Raw genomic sequence first — 20,610 nt, forward strand, 5'->3', positions numbered from 1 at the left:
AGAAATGCTTTTATTCACATTTTCACATTCTGTGTTTCCATGCCTGGAAAATAATTTTCTCAGAGAGAGAGAAGTGTCTTAGGAGCATTTTGACTGTACATGCGCCCCGATGTATTTTGGTCAAAATGTATGTCTTTCCAATGTAGAATAGCACGCGCTATTATAGAAGTCCTCATTAGAACATGTATTCTCGTGGTAGAGATGCTTTCATTCACCTTTTCACAACTTGTCGTTCCATGCCTGGAGAACGCTTTTCTCAGAGAGAGAGAAGTGTCTTAGGAACATTCTGACTGTACATGCGTCCTGAGCGTTTTGGAACAGGATTAATGACCCTATCATGTAGAAGAGCACGCACCATTATAGGACCCATCATTAGAACATGTATTCTTGTGTTAGAAATGCTTTTATTCACATTTTCACATTCTGTGTTTCCATGCCTGGAAAATAATTTTCTCAGAGCGAGAGAAGTGTCTTAGGAGCATTTTGACTTTCCATGCGCCCCGATGTATTTTGGTCAAAATGTATGTCTTTCCAATGTAGAATAGCACGCGCTATTATAGAAGTCCTCATTAGAACATGTATTCTCGTGGTAGAGATGCTTTCATTCACCTTTTCACAACTTGTCGTTCCATGCCTGGAGAACGCTTTTCTCAGAGAGAGAGAAGTGTCTTAGGAACATTCTGACTGTACATGCGTCCTGAGCGTTTTGGAACAGGATTAATGACCCTATCATGTAGAAGAGCACGCACCATTATAGGACCCATCATTAGAACATGTATTCTTGTGTTAGAAATGCTTTTATTCACATTTTCACATTCTGTGTTTCCATGCCTGGAAAATAATTTTCTCAGAGAGAGAGAAGTGTCTTAGGAGCATTTTGACTGTACATGCGCCCCGATGTATTTTGGTCAAAATGTATGTCTTTCCAATGTAGAATAGCACGCGCTATTATAGAAGTCCTCATTAGAACATGTATTCTCGTGGTAGAGATGCTTTCATTCACCTTTTCACAACTTGTCGTTCCATGCCTGGAGAACGCTTTTCTCAGAGAGAGAGAAGTGTCTTAGGAACATTCTGACTGTACATGCGTCCTGAGCGTTTTGGAACAGGATTAATGACCCTATCATGTAGAAGAGCACGCACCATTATAGGACCCATCATTAGAACATGTATTCTTGTGTTAGAAATGCTTTTATTCACATTTTCACATTCTGTGTTTCCATGCCTGGAAAATAATTTTCTCAGAGAGAGAGAAGTGTCTTAGGAGCATTTTGACTGTACATGCGCCCCGATGTATTTTGGTCAAAATGTATGTCTTTCCAATGTAGAATAGCACGCGCTATTATAGAAGTCCTCATTAGAACATGTATTCTCGTGGTAGAGATGCTTTCATTCACCTTTTCACAACTTGTCGTTCCATGCCTGGAGAACGCTTTTCTCAGAGAGAGAGAAGTGTCTTAGGAACATTCTGACTGTACATGCGTCCTGAGCGTTTTGGAACAGGATTAATGACCCTATCATGTAGAAGAGCACGCACCATTATAGGACCCATCATTAGAACATGTATTCTTGTGTTAGAAATGCTTTTATTCACATTTTCACATTCTGTGTTTCCATGCCTGGAAAATAATTTTCTCAGAGAGAGAGAAGTGTCTTAGGAGCATTTTGACTGTACATGCGCCCCGATGTATTTTGGTCAAAATGTATGTCTTTCCAATGTAGAATAGCACGCGCTATTATAGAAGTCCTCATTAGAACATGTATTCTCGTGGTAGAGATGCTTTCATTCACCTTTTCACAACTTGTCGTTCCATGCCTGGAGAACGCTTTTCTCAGAGAGAGAGAAGTGTCTTAGGAACATTCTGACTGTACATGCGTCCTGAGCGTTTTGGAACAGGATTAATGACCCTATCATGTAGAAGAGCACGCACCATTATAGGACCCATCATTAGAACATGTATTCTTGTGTTAGAAATGCTTTTATTCACATTTTCACATTCTGTGTTTCCATGCCTGAAAAATAATTTTCTCAGAGAGAGAGAAGTGTCTTAGGAGCATTTTGACTGTACATGCGCCCCGATGTATTTTGGTCAAAATGTATGTCTTTCCAATGTAGAATAGCACGCGCTATTATAGAAGTCCTCATTAGAACATGTATTCTCGTGGTAGAGATGCTTTCATTCACCTTTTCACAACTTGTCGTTCCATGCCTGGAGAACGCTTTTCTCAGAGAGAGAGAAGTGTCTTAGGAACATTCTGACTGTACATGCGTCCTGAGCGTTTTGGAACAGGATTAATGACCCTATCATGTAGAAGAGCACGCACCATTATAGGACCCATCATTAGAACATGTATTCTTGTGTTAGAAATGCTTTTATTCACATTTTCACATTCTGTGTTTCCATGCCTGGAAAATAATTTTCTCAGAGAGAGAGAAGTGTCTTAGGAGCATTTTGACTGTACATGCGCCCCGATGTATTTTGGTCAAAATGTATGTCTTTCCAATGTAGAATAGCACGCGCTATTATAGAAGTCCTCATTAGAACATGTATTCTCGTGGTAGAGATGCTTTCATTCACCTTTTCACAACTTGTCGTTCCATGCCTGGAGAACGCTTTTCTCAGAGAGAGAGAAGTGTCTTAGGAACATTCTGACTGTACATGCGTCCTGAGCGTTTTGGAACAGGATTAATGACCCTATCATGTAGAAGAGCACGCACCATTATAGGACCCATCATTAGAACATGTATTCTTGTGTTAGAAATGCTTTTATTCACATTTTCACATTCTGTGTTTCCATGCCTGGAAAATAATTTTCTCAGAGAGAGAGAAGTGTCTTAGGAGCATTTTGACTGTACATGCGCCCCGATGTATTTTGGTCAAAATGTATGTCTTTCCAATGTAGAATAGCACGCGCTATTATAGAAGTCCTCATTAGAACATGTATTCTCGTGGTAGAGATGCTTTCATTCACCTTTTCACAACTTGTCGTTCCATGCCTGGAGAACGCTTTTCTCAGAGAGAGAGAAGTGTCTTAGGAACATTCTGACTGTACATGCGTCCTGAGCGTTTTGGAACAGGATTAATGACCCTATCATGTAGAAGAGCACGCACCATTATAGGACCCATCATTAGAACATGTATTCTTGTGTTAGAAATGCTTTTATTCACATTTTCACATTCTGTGTTTCCATGCCTGGAAAATAATTTTCTCAGAGAGAGAGAAGTGTCTTAGGAGCATTTTGACTGTACATGCGCCCCGATGTATTTTGGTCAAAATGTATGTCTTTCCAATGTAGAATAGCACGCGCTATTATAGAAGTCCTCATTAGAACATGTATTCTCGTGGTAGAGATGCTTTCATTCACCTTTTCACAACTTGTCGTTCCATGCCTGGAGAACGCTTTTCTCAGAGAGAGAGAAGTGTCTTAGGAACATTCTGACTGTACATGCGTCCTGAGCGTTTTGGAACAGGATTAATGACCCTATCATGTAGAAGAGCACGCACCATTATAGGACCCATCATTAGAACATGTATTCTTGTGTTAGAAATGCTTTTATTCACATTTTCACATTCTGTGTTTCCATGCCTGGAAAATAATTTTCTCAGAGAGAGAGAAGTGTCTTAGGAGCATTTTGACTGTACATGCGCCCCGATGTATTTTGGTCAAAATGTATGTCTTTCCAATGTAGAATAGCACGCGCTATTATAGAAGTCCTCATTAGAACATGTATTCTCGTGGTAGAGATGCTTTCATTCACCTTTTCACAACTTGTCGTTCCATGCCTGGAGAACGCTTTTCTCAGAGAGAGAGAAGTGTCTTAGGAACATTCTGACTGTACATGCGTCCTGAGCGTTTTGGAACAGGATTAATGACCCTATCATGTAGAAGAGCACGCACCATTATAGGACCCATCATTAGAACATGTATTCTTGTGTTAGAAATGCTTTTATTCACATTTTCACATTCTGTGTTTCCATGCCTGGAAAATAATTTTCTCAGAGAGAGAGAAGTGTCTTAGGAGCATTTTGACTGTACATGCGCCCCGATGTATTTTGGTCAAAATGTATGTCTTTCCAATGTAGAATAGCACGCGCTATTATAGAAGTCCTCATTAGAACATGTATTCTCGTGGTAGAGATGCTTTCATTCACCTTTTCACAACTTGTCGTTCCATGCCTGGAGAACGCTTTTCTCAGAGAGAGAGAAGTGTCTTAGGAACATTCTGACTGTACATGCGTCCTGAGCGTTTTGGAACAGGATTAATGACCCTATCATGTAGAAGAGCACGCACCATTATAGGACCCATCATTAGAACATGTATTCTTGTGTTAGAAATGCTTTTATTCACATTTTCACATTCTGTGTTTCCATGCCTGGAAAATAATTTTCTCAGAGAGAGAGAAGTGTCTTAGGAGCATTTTGACTGTACATGCGCCCCGATGTATTTTGGTCAAAATGTATGTCTTTCCAATGTAGAATAGCACGCGCTATTATAGAAGTCCTCATTAGAACATGTATTCTCGTGGTAGAGATGCTTTCATTCACCTTTTCACAACTTGTCGTTCCATGCCTGGAGAACGCTTTTCTCAGAGAGAGAGAAGTGTCTTAGGAACATTCTGACTGTACATGCGTCCTGAGCGTTTTGGAACAGGATTAATGACCCTATCATGTAGAAGAGCACGCACCATTATAGGACCCATCATTAGAACATGTATTCTTGTGTTAGAAATGCTTTTATTCACATTTTCACATTCTGTGTTTCCATGCCTGGAAAATAATTTTCTCAGAGAGAGAGAAGTGTCTTAGGAGCATTTTGACTGTACATGCGCCCCGATGTATTTTGGTCAAAATGTATGTCTTTCCAATGTAGAATAGCACGCGCTATTATAGAAGTCCTCATTAGAACATGTATTCTCGTGGTAGAGATGCTTTCATTCACCTTTTCACAACTTGTCGTTCCATGCCTGGAGAACGCTTTTCTCAGAGAGAGAGAAGTGTCTTAGGAACATTCTGACTGTACATGCGTCCTGAGCGTTTTGGAACAGGATTAATGACCCTATCATGTAGAAGAGCACGCACCATTATAGGACCCATCATTAGAACATGTATTCTTGTGTTAGAAATGCTTTTATTCACATTTTCACATTCTGTGTTTCCATGCCTGGAAAATAATTTTCTCAGAGAGAGAGAAGTGTCTTAGGAGCATTTTGACTGTACATGCGCCCCGATGTATTTTGGTCAAAATGTATGTCTTTCCAATGTAGAATAGCACGCGCTATTATAGAAGTCCTCATTAGAACATGTATTCTCGTGGTAGAGATGCTTTCATTCACCTTTTCACAACTTGTCGTTCCATGCCTGGAGAACGCTTTTCTCAGAGAGAGAGAAGTGTCTTAGGAACATTCTGACTGTACATGCGTCCTGAGCGTTTTGGAACAGGATTAATGACCCTATCATGTAGAAGAGCACGCACCATTATAGGACCCATCATTAGAACATGTATTCTTGTGTTAGAAATGCTTTTATTCACATTTTCACATTCTGTGTTTCCATGCCTGGAAAATAATTTTCTCAGAGAGAGAGAAGTGTCTTAGGAGCATTTTGACTGTACATGCGCCCCGATGTATTTTGGTCAAAATGTATGTCTTTCCAATGTAGAATAGCACGCGCTATTATAGAAGTCCTCATTAGAACATGTATTCTCGTGGTAGAGATGCTTTCATTCACCTTTTCACAACTTGTCGTTCCATGCCTGGAGAACGCTTTTCTCAGAGAGAGAGAAGTGTCTTAGGAACATTCTGACTGTACATGCGTCCTGAGCGTTTTGGAACAGGATTAATGACCCTATCATGTAGAAGAGCACGCACCATTATAGGACCCATCATTAGAACATGTATTCTTGTGTTAGAAATGCTTTTATTCACATTTTCACATTCTGTGTTTCCATGCCTGGAAAATAATTTTCTCAGAGAGAGAGAAGTGTCTTAGGAGCATTTTGACTGTACATGCGCCCCGATGTATTTTGGTCAAAATGTATGTCTTTCCAATGTAGAATAGCACGCGCTATTATAGAAGTCCTCATTAGAACATGTATTCTCGTGGTAGAGATGCTTTCATTCACCTTTTCACAACTTGTCGTTCCATGCCTGGAGAACGCTTTTCTCAGAGAGTGAGAAGTGTCTTAGGAACATTCTGACTGTACATGCGTCCTGAGCGTTTTGGAACAGGATTAATGACCCTATCATGTAGAAGAGCACGCACCATTATAGGACCCATCATTAGAACATGTATTCTTGTGTTAGAAATGCTTTTATTCACATTTTCACATTCTGTGTTTCCATGCCTGGAAAATAATTTTCTCAGAGAGAGAGAAGTGTCTTAGGAGCATTTTGACTTTCCATGCGCCCCGATGTATTTTGGTCAAAATGTATGTCTTTCCAATGTAGAATAGCACGCGCTATTATAGAAGTCCTCATTAGAACATGTATTCTCGTGGTAGAGATGCTTTCATTCACCTTTTCACAACTTGTCGTTCCATGCCTGGAGAACGCTTTTCTCAGAGAGAGAGAAGTGTCTTAGGAAGATTCTGACTGTACATGCGTCCTGAGCGTTTTGGAACAGGATTAATGACCCTATCATGTAGAAGAGCACGCACCATTATAGGACCCATCATTAGAACATGTATTCTTGTGTTAGAAATGCTTTTATTCACATTTTCACATTCTGTGTTTCCATGCCTGGAAAATAATTTTCTCAGAGAGAGAGAAGTGTCTTAGGAGCATTTTGACTGTACATGCGCCCCGATGTATTTTGGTCAAAATGTATGTCTTTCCAATGTAGAATAGCACGCGCTATTATAGAAGTCCTCATTAGAACATGTATTCTCGTGGTAGAGATGCTTTCATTCACCTTTTCACAACTTGTCGTTCCATGCCTGGAGAACGCTTTTCTCAGAGAGAGAGAAGTGTCTTAGGAACATTCTGACTGTACATGCGTCCTGAGCGTTTTGGAACAGGATTAATGACCCTATCATGTAGAAGAGCACGCACCATTATAGGACCCATCATTAGAACATGTATTCTTGTGTTAGAAATGCTTTTATTCACATTTTCACATTCTGTGTTTCCATGCCTGGAAAATAATTTTCTCAGAGAGAGAGAAGTGTCTTAGGAGCATTTTGACTGTACATGCGCCCCGATGTATTTTGGTCAAAATGTATGTCTTTCCAATGTAGAATAGCACGCGCTATTATAGAAGTCCTCATTAGAACATGTATTCTCGTGGTAGAGATGCTTTCATTCACCTTTTCACAACTTGTCGTTCCATGCCTGGAGAACGCTTTTCTCAGAGAGAGAGAAGTGTCTTAGGAACATTCTGACTGTACATGCGTCCTGAGCGTTTTGGAACAGGATTAATGACCCTATCATGTAGAAGAGCACGCACCATTATAGGACCCATCATTAGAACATGTATTCTTGTGTTAGAAATGCTTTTATTCACATTTTCACATTCTGTGTTTCCATGCCTGGAAAATAATTTTCTCAGAGAGAGAGAAGTGTCTTAGGAGCATTTTGACTGTACATGCGCCCCGATGTATTTTGGTCAAAATGTATGTCTTTCCAATGTAGAATAGCACGCGCTATTATAGAAGTCCTCATTAGAACATGTATTCTCGTGGTAGAGATGCTTTCATTCACCTTTTCACAACTTGTCGTTCCATGCCTGGAGAACGCTTTTCTCAGAGAGAGAGAAGTGTCTTAGGAACATTCTGACTGTACATGCGTCCTGAGCGTTTTGGAACAGGATTAATGACCCTATCATGTAGAAGAGCACGCACCATTATAGGACCCATCATTAGAACATGTATTCTTGTGTTAGAAATGCTTTTATTCACATTTTCACATTCTGTGTTTCCATGCCTGGAAAATAATTTTCTCAGAGAGAGAGAAGTGTCTTAGGAGCATTTTGACTGTACATGCGCCCCGATGTATTTTGGTCAAAATGTATGTCTTTCCAATGTAGAATAGCACGCGCTATTATAGAAGTCCTCATTAGAACATGTATTCTCGTGGTAGAGATGCTTTCATTCACCTTTTCACAACTTGTCGTTCCATGCCTGGAGAACGCTTTTCTCAGAGAGAGAGAAGTGTCTTAGGAACATTCTGACTGTACATGCGTCCTGAGCGTTTTGGAACAGGATTAATGACCCTATCATGTAGAAGAGCACGCACCATTATAGGACCCATCATTAGAACATGTATTCTTGTGTTAGAAATGCTTTTATTCACATTTTCACATTCTGTGTTTCCATGCCTGGAAAATAATTTTCTCAGAGAGAGAGAAGTGTCTTAGGAGCATTTTGACTGTACATGCGCCCCGATGTATTTTGGTCAAAATGTATGTCTTTCCAATGTAGAATAGCACGCGCTATTATAGAAGTCCTCATTAGAACATGTATTCTCGTGGTAGAGATGCTTTCATTCACCTTTTCACAACTTGTCGTTCCATGCCTGGAGAATGCTTTTCTCAGAGAGAGAGAAGTGTCTTAGGAACATTCTGACTGTACATGCGTCCTGAGCGTTTTGGAACAGGATTAATGACCCTATCATGTAGAAGAGCACGCACCATTATAGGACCCATCATTAGAACATGTATTCTTGTGTTAGAAATGCTTTTATTCACATTTTCACATTCTGTGTTTCCATGCCTGGAAAATAATTTTCTCAGAGAGAGAGAAGTGTCTTAGGAGCATTTTGACTGTACATGCGCCCCGATGTATTTTGGTCAAAATGTATGTCTTTCCAATGTAGAATAGCACGCGCTATTATAGAAGTCCTCATTAGAACATGTATTCTCGTGGTAGAGATGCTTTCATTCACCTTTTCACAACTTGTCGTTCCATGCCTGGAGAACGCTTTTCTCAGAGAGAGAGAAGTGTCTTAGGAACATTCTGACTGTACATGCGTCCTGAGCGTTTTGGAACAGGATTAATGACCCTATCATGTAGAAGAGCACGCACCATTATAGGACCCATCATTAGAACATGTATTCTTGTGTTAGAAATGCTTTTATTCACATTTTCACATTCTGTGTTTCCATGCCTGGAAAATAATTTTCTCAGAGAGAGAGAAGTGTCTTAGGAGCATTTTGACTGTACATGCGCCCCGATGTATTTTGGTCAAAATGTATGTCTTTCCAATGTAGAATAGCACGCGCTATTATAGAAGTCCTCATTAGAACATGTATTCTCGTGGTAGAGATGCTTTCATTCACCTTTTCACAACTTGTCGTTCCATGCCTGGAGAACGCTTTTCTCAGAGAGAGAGAAGTGTCTTAGGAACATTCTGACTGTACATGCGTCCTGAGCGTTTTGGAACAGGATTAATGACCCTATCATGTAGAAGAGCACGCACCATTATAGGACCCATCATTAGAACATGTATTCTTGTGTTAGAAATGCTTTTATTCACATTTTCACATTCTGTGTTTCCATGCCTGGAAAATAATTTTCTCAGAGAGAGAGAAGTGTCTTAGGAGCATTTTGACTGTACATGCGCCCCGATGTATTTTGGTCAAAATGTATGTCTTTCCAATGTAGAATAGCACGCGCTATTATAGAAGTCCTCATTAGAACATGTATTCTCGTGGTAGAGATGCTTTCATTCACCTTTTCACAACTTGTCGTTCCATGCCTGGAGAACGCTTTTCTCAGAGAGAGAGAAGTGTCTTAGGAACATTCTGACTGTACATGCGTCCTGAGCGTTTTGGAACAGGATTAATGACCCTATCATGTAGAAGAGCACGCACCATTATAGGACCCATCATTAGAACATGTATTCTTGTGTTAGAAATGCTTTTATTCACATTTTCACATTCTGTGTTTCCATGCCTGGAAAATAATTTTCTCAGAGAGAGAGAAGTGTCTTAGGAGCATTTTGACTGTACATGCGCCCCGATGTATTTTGGTCAAAATGTATGTCTTTCCAATGTAGAATAGCACGCGCTATTATAGAAGTCCTCATTAGAACATGTATTCTCGTGGTAGAGATGCTTTCATTCACCTTTTCACAACTTGTCGTTCCATGCCTGGAGAACGCTTTTCTCAGAGAGAGAGAAGTGTCTTAGGAACATTCTGACTGTACATGCGTCCTGAGCGTTTTGGAACAGGATTAATGACCCTATCATGTAGAAGAGCACGCACCATTATAGGACCCATCATTAGAACATGTATTCTTGTGTTAGAAATGCTTTTATTCACATTTTCACATTCTGTGTTTCCATGCCTGGAAAATAATTTTCTCAGAGAGAGAGAAGTGTCTTAGGAGCATTTTGACTGTACATGCGCCCCGATGTATTTTGGTCAAAATGTATGTCTTTCCAATGTAGAATAGCACGCGCTATTATAGAAGTCCTCATTAGAACATGTATTCTCGTGGTAGAGATGCTTTCATTCACCTTTTCACAACTTGTCGTTCCATGCCTGGAGAACGCTTTTCTCAGAGAGAGAGAAGTGTCTTAGGAACATTCTGACTGTACATGCGTCCTGAGCGTTTTGGAACAGGATTAATGACCCTATCATGTAGAATAGCACGCATCATTATAGGACCCATCATTAGAACATGTATTCTTGTGTTAGAAATGCTTTTATTCACATTTTCACATTCTGTGTTTCCATGCCTGGAAAATAATTTTCTCAGAGAGAGAGAAGTGTCTTAGGAGCATTTTGACTGTACATGCGCCCCGATGTATTTTGGTCAAAATGTATGTCTTTCCAATGTAGAATAGCACGCGCTATTATAGAAGTCCTCATTAGAACATGTATTCTCGTGGTAGAGATGCTTTCATTCACCTTTTCACAACTTGTCGTTCCATGCCTGGAGAACGCTTTTCTCAGAGAGAGAGAAGTGTCTTAGGAACATTCTGACTGTACATGCGTCCTGAGCGTTTTGGAACAGGATTAATGACCCTATCATGTAGAAGAGCACGCACCATTATAGGACCCATCATTAGAACATGTATTCTTGTGTTAGAAATGCTTTTATTCACATTTTCACATTCTGTGTTTCCATGCCTGGAAAATAATTTTCTCAGAGAGAGAGAAGTGTCTTAGGAGCATTTTGACTGTACATGCGCCCCGATGTATTTTGGTCAAAATGTATGTCTTTCCAATGTAGAATAGCACGCGCTATTATAGAAGTCCTCATTAGAACATGTATTCTCGTGGTAGAGATGCTTTCATTCACCTTTTCACAACTTGTCGTTCCATGCCTGGAGAACGCTTTTCTCAGAGAGAGAGAAGTGTCTTAGGAACATTCTGACTGTACATGCGTCCTGAGCGTTTTGGAACAGGATTAATGACCCTATCATGTAGAAGAGCACGCACCATTATAGGACCCATCATTAGAACATGTATTCTTGTGTTAGAAATGCTTTTATTCACATTTTCACATTCTGTGTTTCCATGCCTGGAAAATAATTTTCTCAGAGAGAGAGAAGTGTCTTAGGAGCATTTTGACTGTACATGCGCCCCGATGTATTTTGGTCAAAATGTATGTCTTTCCAATGTAGAATAGCACGCGCTATTATAGAAGTCCTCATTAGAACATGTATTCTCGTGGTAGAGATGCTTTCATTCACCTTTTCACAACTTGTCGTTCCATGCCTGGAGAACGCTTTTCTCAGAGAGAGAGAAGTGTCTTAGGAACATTCTGACTGTACATGCGTCCTGAGCGTTTTGGAACAGGATTAATGACCCTATCATGTAGAAGAGCACGCACCATTATAGGACCCATCATTAGAACATGTATTCTTGTGTTAGAAATGCTTTTATTCACATTTTCACATTCTGTGTTTCCATGCCTGGAAAATAATTTTCTCAGAGAGAGAGAAGTGTCTTAGGAGCATTTTGACTGTACATGCGCCCCGATGTATTTTGGTCAAAATGTATGTCTTTCCAATGTAGAATAGCACGCGCTATTATAGAAGTCCTCATTAGAACATGTATTCTCGTGGTAGAGATGCTTTCATTCACCTTTTCACAACTTGTCGTTCCATGCCTGGAGAACGCTTTTCTCAGAGAGTGAGAAGTGTCTTAGGAACATTCTGACTGTACATGCGTCCTGAGCGTTTTGGAACAGGATTAATGACCCTATCATGTAGAAGAGCACGCACCATTATAGGACCCATCATTAGAACATGTATTCTTGTGTTAGAAATGCTTTTATTCACATTTTCACATTCTGTGTTTCCATGCCTGGAAAATAATTTTCTCAGAGAGAGAGAAGTGTCTTAGGAGCATTTTGACTTTCCATGCGCCCCGATGTATTTTGGTCAAAATGTATGTCTTTCCAATGTAGAATAGCACGCGCTATTATAGAAGTCCTCATTAGAACATGTATTCTCGTGGTAGAGATGCTTTCATTCACCTTTTCACAACTTGTCGTTCCATGCCTGGAGAACGCTTTTCTCAGAGAGAGAGAAGTGTCTTAGGAAGATTCTGACTGTACATGCGTCCTGAGCGTTTTGGAACAGGATTAATGACCCTATCATGTAGAAGAGCACGCACCATTATAGGACCCATCATTAGAACATGTATTCTTGTGTTAGAAATGCTTTTATTCACATTTTCACATTCTGTGTTTCCATGCCTGGAAAATAATTTTCTCAGAGAGAGAGAAGTGTCTTAGGAGCATTTTGACTGTACATGCGCCCCGATGTATTTTGGTCAAAATGTATGTCTTTCCAATGTAGAATAGCACGCGCTATTATAGAAGTCCTCATTAGAACATGTATTCTCGTGGTAGAGATGCTTTCATTCACCTTTTCACAACTTGTCGTTCCATGCCTGGAGAACGCTTTTCTCAGAGAGAGAGAAGTGTCTTAGGAACATTCTGACTGTACATGCGTCCTGAGCGTTTTGGAACAGGATTAATGACCCTATCATGTAGAAGAGCACGCACCATTATAGGACCCATCATTAGAACATGTATTCTTGTGTTAGAAATGCTTTTATTCACATTTTCACATTCTGTGTTTCCATGCCTGGAAAATAATTTTCTCAGAGAGAGAGAAGTGTCTTAGGAGCATTTTGACTGTACATGCGCCCCGATGTATTTTGGTCAAAATGTATGTCTTTCCAATGTAGAATAGCACGCGCTATTATAGAAGTCCTCATTAGAACATGTATTCTCGTGGTAGAGATGCTTTCATTCACCTTTTCACAACTTGTCGTTCCATGCCTGGAGAACGCTTTTCTCAGAGAGAGAGAAGTGTCTTAGGAACATTCTGACTGTACATGCGTCCTGAGCGTTTTGGAACAGGATTAATGACCCTATCATGTAGAAGAGCACGCACCATTATAGGACCCATCATTAGAACATGTATTCTTGTGTTAGAAATGCTTTTATTCACATTTTCACATTCTGTGTTTCCATGCCTGGAAAATAATTTTCTCAGAGAGAGAGAAGTGTCTTAGGAGCATTTTGACTGTACATGCGCCCCGATGTATTTTGGTCAAAATGTATGTCTTTCCAATGTAGAATAGCACGCGCTATTATAGAAGTCCTCATTAGAACATGTATTCTCGTGGTAGAGATGCTTTCATTCACCTTTTCACAACTTGTCGTTCCATGCCTGGAGAACGCTTTTCTCAGAGAGAGAGAAGTGTCTTAGGAACATTCTGACTGTACATGCGTCCTGAGCGTTTTGGAACAGGATTAATGACCCTATCATGTAGAAGAGCACGCACCATTATAGGACCCATCATTAGAACATGTATTCTTGTGTTAGAAATGTTTTTATTCACATTTTCACATTCTGTGTTTCCATGCCTGGAAAATAATTTTCTCAGAGAGAGAGAAGTGTCTTAGGAGCATTTTGACTGTACATGCGCCCCGATGTATTTTGGTCAAAATGTATGTCTTTCCAATGTAGAATAGCACGCGCTATTATAGAAGTCCTCATTAGAACATGTATTCTCGTGGTAGAGATGCTTTCATTCACCTTTTCACAACTTGTCGTTCCATGCCTGGAGAACGCTTTTCTCAGAGAGAGAGAAGTGTCTTAGGAACATTCTGACTGTACATGCGTCCTGAGCGTTTTGGAACAGGATTAATGACCCTATCATGTAGAAGAGCACGCACCATTATAGGACCCATCATTAGAACATGTATTCTTGTGTTAGAAATGCTTTTATTCACATTTTCACATTCTGTGTTTCCATGCCTGGAAAATAATTTTCTCAGAGAGAGAGAAGTGTCTTAGGAGCATTTTGACTGTACATGCGCCCCGATGTATTTTGGTCAAAATGTATGTCTTTCCAATGTAGAATAGCACGCGCTATTATAGAAGTCCTCATTAGAACATGTATTCTCGTGGTAGAGATGCTTTCATTCACCTTTTCACAACTTGTCGTTCCATGCCTGGAGAACGCTTTTCTCAGAGAGAGAGAAGTGTCTTAGGAACATTCTGACTGTACATGCGTCCTGAGCGTTTTGGAACAGAATTAATGACCCTATCATGTAGAAGAGCACGCACCATTATAGGACCCATCATTAGAACATGTATTCTTGTGTTAGAAATGCTTTTCATTCACATTTTCACATTCTGTGTTTCCATGCCTGGAAAATAATTTTCTCAGAGAGAGAGAAGTGTCTTAGGAGCATTTTGACTGTACATGCGCCCCGATGTATTTTGGTCAAAATGTATGTCTTTCCAATGTAGAATAGCACGCGCTATTATAGAAGTCCTCATTAGAACATGTATTCTCGTGGTAGAGATGCTTTCATTCACCTTTTCACAACTTGTCGTTCCATGCCTGGAGAACGCTTTTCTCAGAGAGAGAGAAGTGTCTTAGGAACATTCTGACTGTACATGCGTCCTGAGCGTTTTGGAACAGGATTAATGACCCTATCATGTAGAAGAGCACGCACCATTATAGGACCCATCATTAGAACATGTATTCTTGTGTTAGAAATGCTTTTATTCACATTTTCACATTCTGTGTTTCCATGCCTGGAAAATAATTTTCTCAGAGAGAGAGAAGTGTCTTAGGAGCATTTTGACTGTACATGCGCCCCGATGTATTTTGGTCAAAATGTATGTCTTTCCAATGTAGAATAGCACGCGCTATTATAGAAGTCCTCATTAGAACATGTATTCTCGTGGTAGAGATGCTTTCATTCACCTTTTCACAACTTGTCGTTCCATGCCTGGAGAACGCTTTTCTCAGAGAGAGAGAAGTGTCTTAGGAACATTCTGACTGTACATGCGTCCTGAGCGTTTTGGAACAGGATTAATGACCCTATCATGTAGAATAGCACGCATCATTATAGGACCCATCATTAGAACATGTATTCTTGTGTTAGAAATGCTTTTATTCACATTTTCACATTCTGTGTTTCCATGCCTGGAAAATAATTTTCTCAGAGAGAGAGAAGTGTCTTAGGAGCATTTTGACTGTACATGCGCCCCGATGTATTTTGGTCAAAATGTATGTCTTTCCAATGTAGAATAGCACGCGCTATTATAGAAGTCCTCATTAGAACATGTATTCTCGTGGTAGAGATGCTTTCATTCACCTTTTCACAACTTGTCGTTCCATGCCTGGAGAACGCTTTTCTCAGAGAGAGAGAAGTGTCTTAGGAACATTCTGACTGTACATGCGTCCTGAGCGTTTTGGAACAGGATTAATGACCCTATCATGTAGAAGAGCACGCACCATTATAGGACCCATCATTAGAACATGTATTCTTGTGTTAGAAATGCTTTTATTCACATTTTCACATTCTGTGTTTCCATGCCTGGAAAATAATTTTCTCAGAGAGAGAGAAGTGTCTTAGGAGCATTTTGACTGTACATGCGCCCCGATGTATTTTGGTCAAAATGTATGTCTTTCCAATGTAGAATAGCACGCGCTATTATAGAAGTCCTCATTAGAACATGTATTCTCGTGGTAGAGATGCTTTCATTCACCTTTTCACAACTTGTCGTTCCATGCCTGGAGAACGCTTTTCTCAGAGAGAGAGAAGTGTCTTAGGAACATTCTGACTGTACATGCGTCCTGAGCGTTTTGGAACAGGATTAATGACCCTATCATGTAGAAGAGCACGCACCATTATAGGACCCATCATTAGAACATGTATTCTTGTGTTAGAAATGCTTTTATTCACATTTTCACATTCTGTGTTTCCATGCCTGGAAAATAATTTTCTCAGAGAGAGAGAAGTGTCTTAGGAGCATTTTGACTGTACATGCGCCCCGATGTATTTTGGTCAAAATGTATGTCTTTCCAATGTAGAATAGCACGCGCTATTATAGAAGTCCTCATTAGAACATGTATTCTCGTGGTAGAGATGCTTTCATTCACCTTTTCACAACTTGTCGTTCCATGCCTGGAGAACGCTTTTCTCAGAGAGAGAGAAGTGTCTTAGGAACATTCTGACTGTACATGCGTCCTGAGCGTTTTGGAACAGGATTAATGACCCTATCATGTAGAAGAGCACGCACCATTATAGGACCCATCATTAGAACATGTATTCTTGTGTTAGAAATGCTTTTATTCACATTTTCACATTCTGTGTTTCCATGCCTGGAAAATAATTTTCTCAGAGAGAGAGAAGTGTCTTAGGAGCATTTTGACTGTACATGCGCCCCGATGTATTTTGGTCAAAATGTATGTCTTTCCAATGTAGAATAGCACGCGCTATTATAGAAGTCCTCATTAGAACATGTATTCTCGTGGTAGAGATGCTTTCATTCACCTTTTCACAACTTGTCGTTCCATGCCTGGAGAACGCTTTTCTCAGAGAGTGAGAAGTGTCTTAGGAACATTCTGACTGTACATGCGTCCTGAGCGTTTTGGAACAGGATTAATGACCCTATCATGTAGAAGAGCACGCACCATTATAGGACCCATCATTAGAACATGTATTCTTGTGTTAGAAATGCTTTTATTCACATTTTCACATTCTGTGTTTCCATGCCTGGAAAATAATTTTCTCAGAGAGAGAGAAGTGTCTTAGGAGCATTTTGACTTTCCATGCGCCCCGATGTATTTTGGTCAAAATGTATGTCTTTCCAATGTAGAATAGCACGCGCTATTATAGAAGTCCTCATTAGAACATGTATTCTCGTGGTAGAGATGCTTTCATTCACCTTTTCACAACTTGTCGTTCCATGCCTGGAGAACGCTTTTCTCAGAGAGAGAGAAGTGTCTTAGGAAGATTCTGACTGTACATGCGTCCTGAGCGTTTTGGAACAGGATTAATGACCCTATCATGTAGAAGAGCACGCACCATTATAGGACCCATCATTAGAACATGTATTCTTGTGTTAGAAATGCTTTTATTCACATTTTCACATTCTGTGTTTCCATGCCTGGAAAATAATTTTCTCAGAGAGAGAGAAGTGTCTTAGGAGCATTTTGACTGTACATGCGCCCCGATGTATTTTGGTCAAAATGTATGTCTTTCCAATGTAGAATAGCACGCGCTATTATAGAAGTCCTCATTAGAACATGTATTCTCGTGGTAGAGATGCTTTCATTCACCTTTTCACAACTTGTCGTTCCATGCCTGGAGAACGCTTTTCTCAGAGAGAGAGAAGTGTCTTAGGAACATTCTGACTGTACATGCGTCCTGAGCGTTTTGGAACAGGATTAATGACCCTATCATGTAGAAGAGCACGCACCATTATAGGACCCATCATTAGAACATGTATTCTTGTGTTAGAAATGCTTTTATTCACATTTTCACATTCTGTGTTTCCATGCCTGGAAAATAATTTTCTCAGAGAGAGAGAAGTGTCTTAGGAGCATTTTGACTGTACATGCGCCCCGATGTATTTTGGTCAAAATGTATGTCTTTCCAATGTAGAATAGCACGCGCTATTATAGAAGTCCTCATTAGAACATGTATTCTCGTGGTAGAGATGCTTTCATTCACCTTTTCACAACTTGTCGTTCCATGCCTGGAGAACGCTTTTCTCAGAGAGAGAGAAGTGTCTTAGGAACATTCTGACTGTACATGCGTCCTGAGCGTTTTGGAACAGGATTAATGACCCTATCATGTAGAAGAGCACGCACCATTATAGGACCCATCATTAGAACATGTATTCTTGTGTTAGAAATGCTTTTATTCACATTTTCACATTCTGTGTTTCCATGCCTGGAAAATAATTTTCTCAGAGAGAGAGAAGTGTCTTAGGAGCATTTTGACTGTACATGCGCCCCGATGTATTTTGGTCAAAATGTATGTCTTTCCAATGTAGAATAGCACGCGCTATTATAGAAGTCCTCATTAGAACATGTATTCTCGTGGTAGAGATGCTTTCATTCACCTTTTCACAACTTGTCGTTCCATGCCTGGAGAACGCTTTTCTCAGAGAGAGAGAAGTGTCTTAGGAACATTCTGACTGTACATGCGTCCTGAGCGTTTTGGAACAGGATTAATGACCCTATCATGTAGAAGAGCACGCACCATTATAGGACCCATCATTAGAACATGTATTCTTGTGTTAGAAATGCTTTTATTCACATTTTCACATTCTGTGTTTCCATGCCTGGAAAATAATTTTCTCAGAGAGAGAGAAGTGTCTTAGGAGCATTTTGACTGTACATGCGCCCCGATGTATTTTGGTCAAAATGTATGTCTTTCCAATGTAGAATAGCACGCGCTATTATAGAAGTCCTCATTAGAACATGTATTCTCGTGGTAGAGATGCTTTCATTCACCTTTTCACAACTTGTCGTTCCATGCCTGGAGAACGCTTTTCTCAGAGAGAGAGAAGTGTCTTAGGAACATTCTGACTGTACATGCGTCCTGAGCGTTTTGGAACAGGATTAATGACCCTATCATGTAGAAGAGCACGCACCATTATAGGACCCATCATTAGAACATGTATTCTTGTGTTAGAAATGCTTTTATTCACATTTTCACATTCTGTGTTTCCATGCCTGGAAAATAATTTTCTCAGAGAGAGAGAAGTGTCTTAGGAGCATTTTGACTGTACATGCGCCCCGATGTATTTTGGTCAAAATGTATGTCTTTCCAATGTAGAATAGCACGCGCTATTATAGAAGTCCTCATTAGAACATGTATTCTCGTGGTAGAGATGCTTTCATTCACCTTTTCACAACTTGTCGTTCCATGCCTGGAGAACGCTTTTCTCAGAGAGAGAGAAGTGTCTTAGGAACATTCTGACTGTACATGCGTCCTGAGCGTTTTGGAACAGGATTAATGACCCTATCATGTAGAAGAGCACGCACCATTATAGGACCCATCATTAGAACATGTATTCTTGTGTTAGAAATGCTTTTATTCACATTTTCACATTCTGTGTTTCCATGCCTGGAAAATAATTTTCTCAGAGCGAGAGAAGTGTCTTAGGAGCATTTTGACTTTCCATGCGCCCCGATGTATTTTGGTCAAAATGTATGTCTTTCCAATGTAGAATAGCACGCGCTATTATAGAAGTCCTCATTAGAACATGTATTCTCGTGGTAGAGATGCTTTCATTCACCTTTTCACAACTTGTCGTTCCATGCCTGGAGAACGCTTTTCTCAGAGAGAGAGAAGTGTCTTAGGAAGATTCTGACTGTACATGCGTCCTGAGCGTTTTGGAACAGGATTAATGACCCTATCATGTAGAAGAGCACGCACCATTATAGGACCCATCATTAGAACATGTATTCTTGTGTTAGAAATGCTTTTATTCACATTTTCACATTCTGTGTTTCCATGCCTGAAAAATAATTTTCTCAGAGAGAGAGAAGTGTCTTAGGAGCATTTTGACTGTACATGCGCCCCGATGTATTTTGGTCAAAATGTATGTCTTTCCAATGTAGAATAGCACGCGCTATTATAGAAGTCCTCATTAGAACATGTATTCTCGTGGTAGAGATGCTTTCATTCACCTTTTCACAACTTGTCGTTCCATGCCTGGAGAACGCTTTTCTCAGAGAGAGAGAAGTGTCTTAGGAACATTCTGACTGTACATGCGTCCTGAGCGTTTTGGAACAGGATTAATGACCCTATCATGTAGAAGAGCACGCACCATTATAGGACCCATCATTAGAACATGTATTCTTGTGTTAGAAATGCTTTTATTCACATTTTCACATTCTGTGTTTCCATGCCTGGAAAATAATTTTCTCAGAGAGAGAGAAGTGTCTTAGGAGCATTTTGACTGTACATGCGCCCCGATGTATTTTGGTCAAAATGTATGTCTTTCCAATGTAGAATAGCACGCGCTATTATAGAAGTCCTCATTAGAACATGTATTCTCGTGGTAGAGATGCTTTCATTCACCTTTTCACAACTTGTCGTTCCATGCCTGGAGAACGCTTTTCTCAGAGAGAGAGAAGTGTCTTAGGAACATTCTGACTGTACATGCGTCCTGAGCGTTTTGGAACAGGATTAATGACCCTATCATGTAGAAGAGCACGCACCATTATAGGACCCATCATTAGAACATGTATTCTTGTGTTAGAAATGCTTTTATTCACATTTTCACATTCTGTGTTTCCATGCCTGGAAAATAATTTTCTCAGAGAGAGAGAAGTGTCTTAGGAGCATTTTGACTGTACATGCGCCCCGATGTATTTTGGT

The sequence above is a fragment of the Borostomias antarcticus genome, assembly GCF_949987555.1.
Source record: "Borostomias antarcticus genome assembly, chromosome: 27".
In the NCBI taxonomy this organism is placed as follows: Eukaryota; Metazoa; Chordata; class Actinopteri; order Stomiiformes; family Stomiidae; genus Borostomias; species Borostomias antarcticus.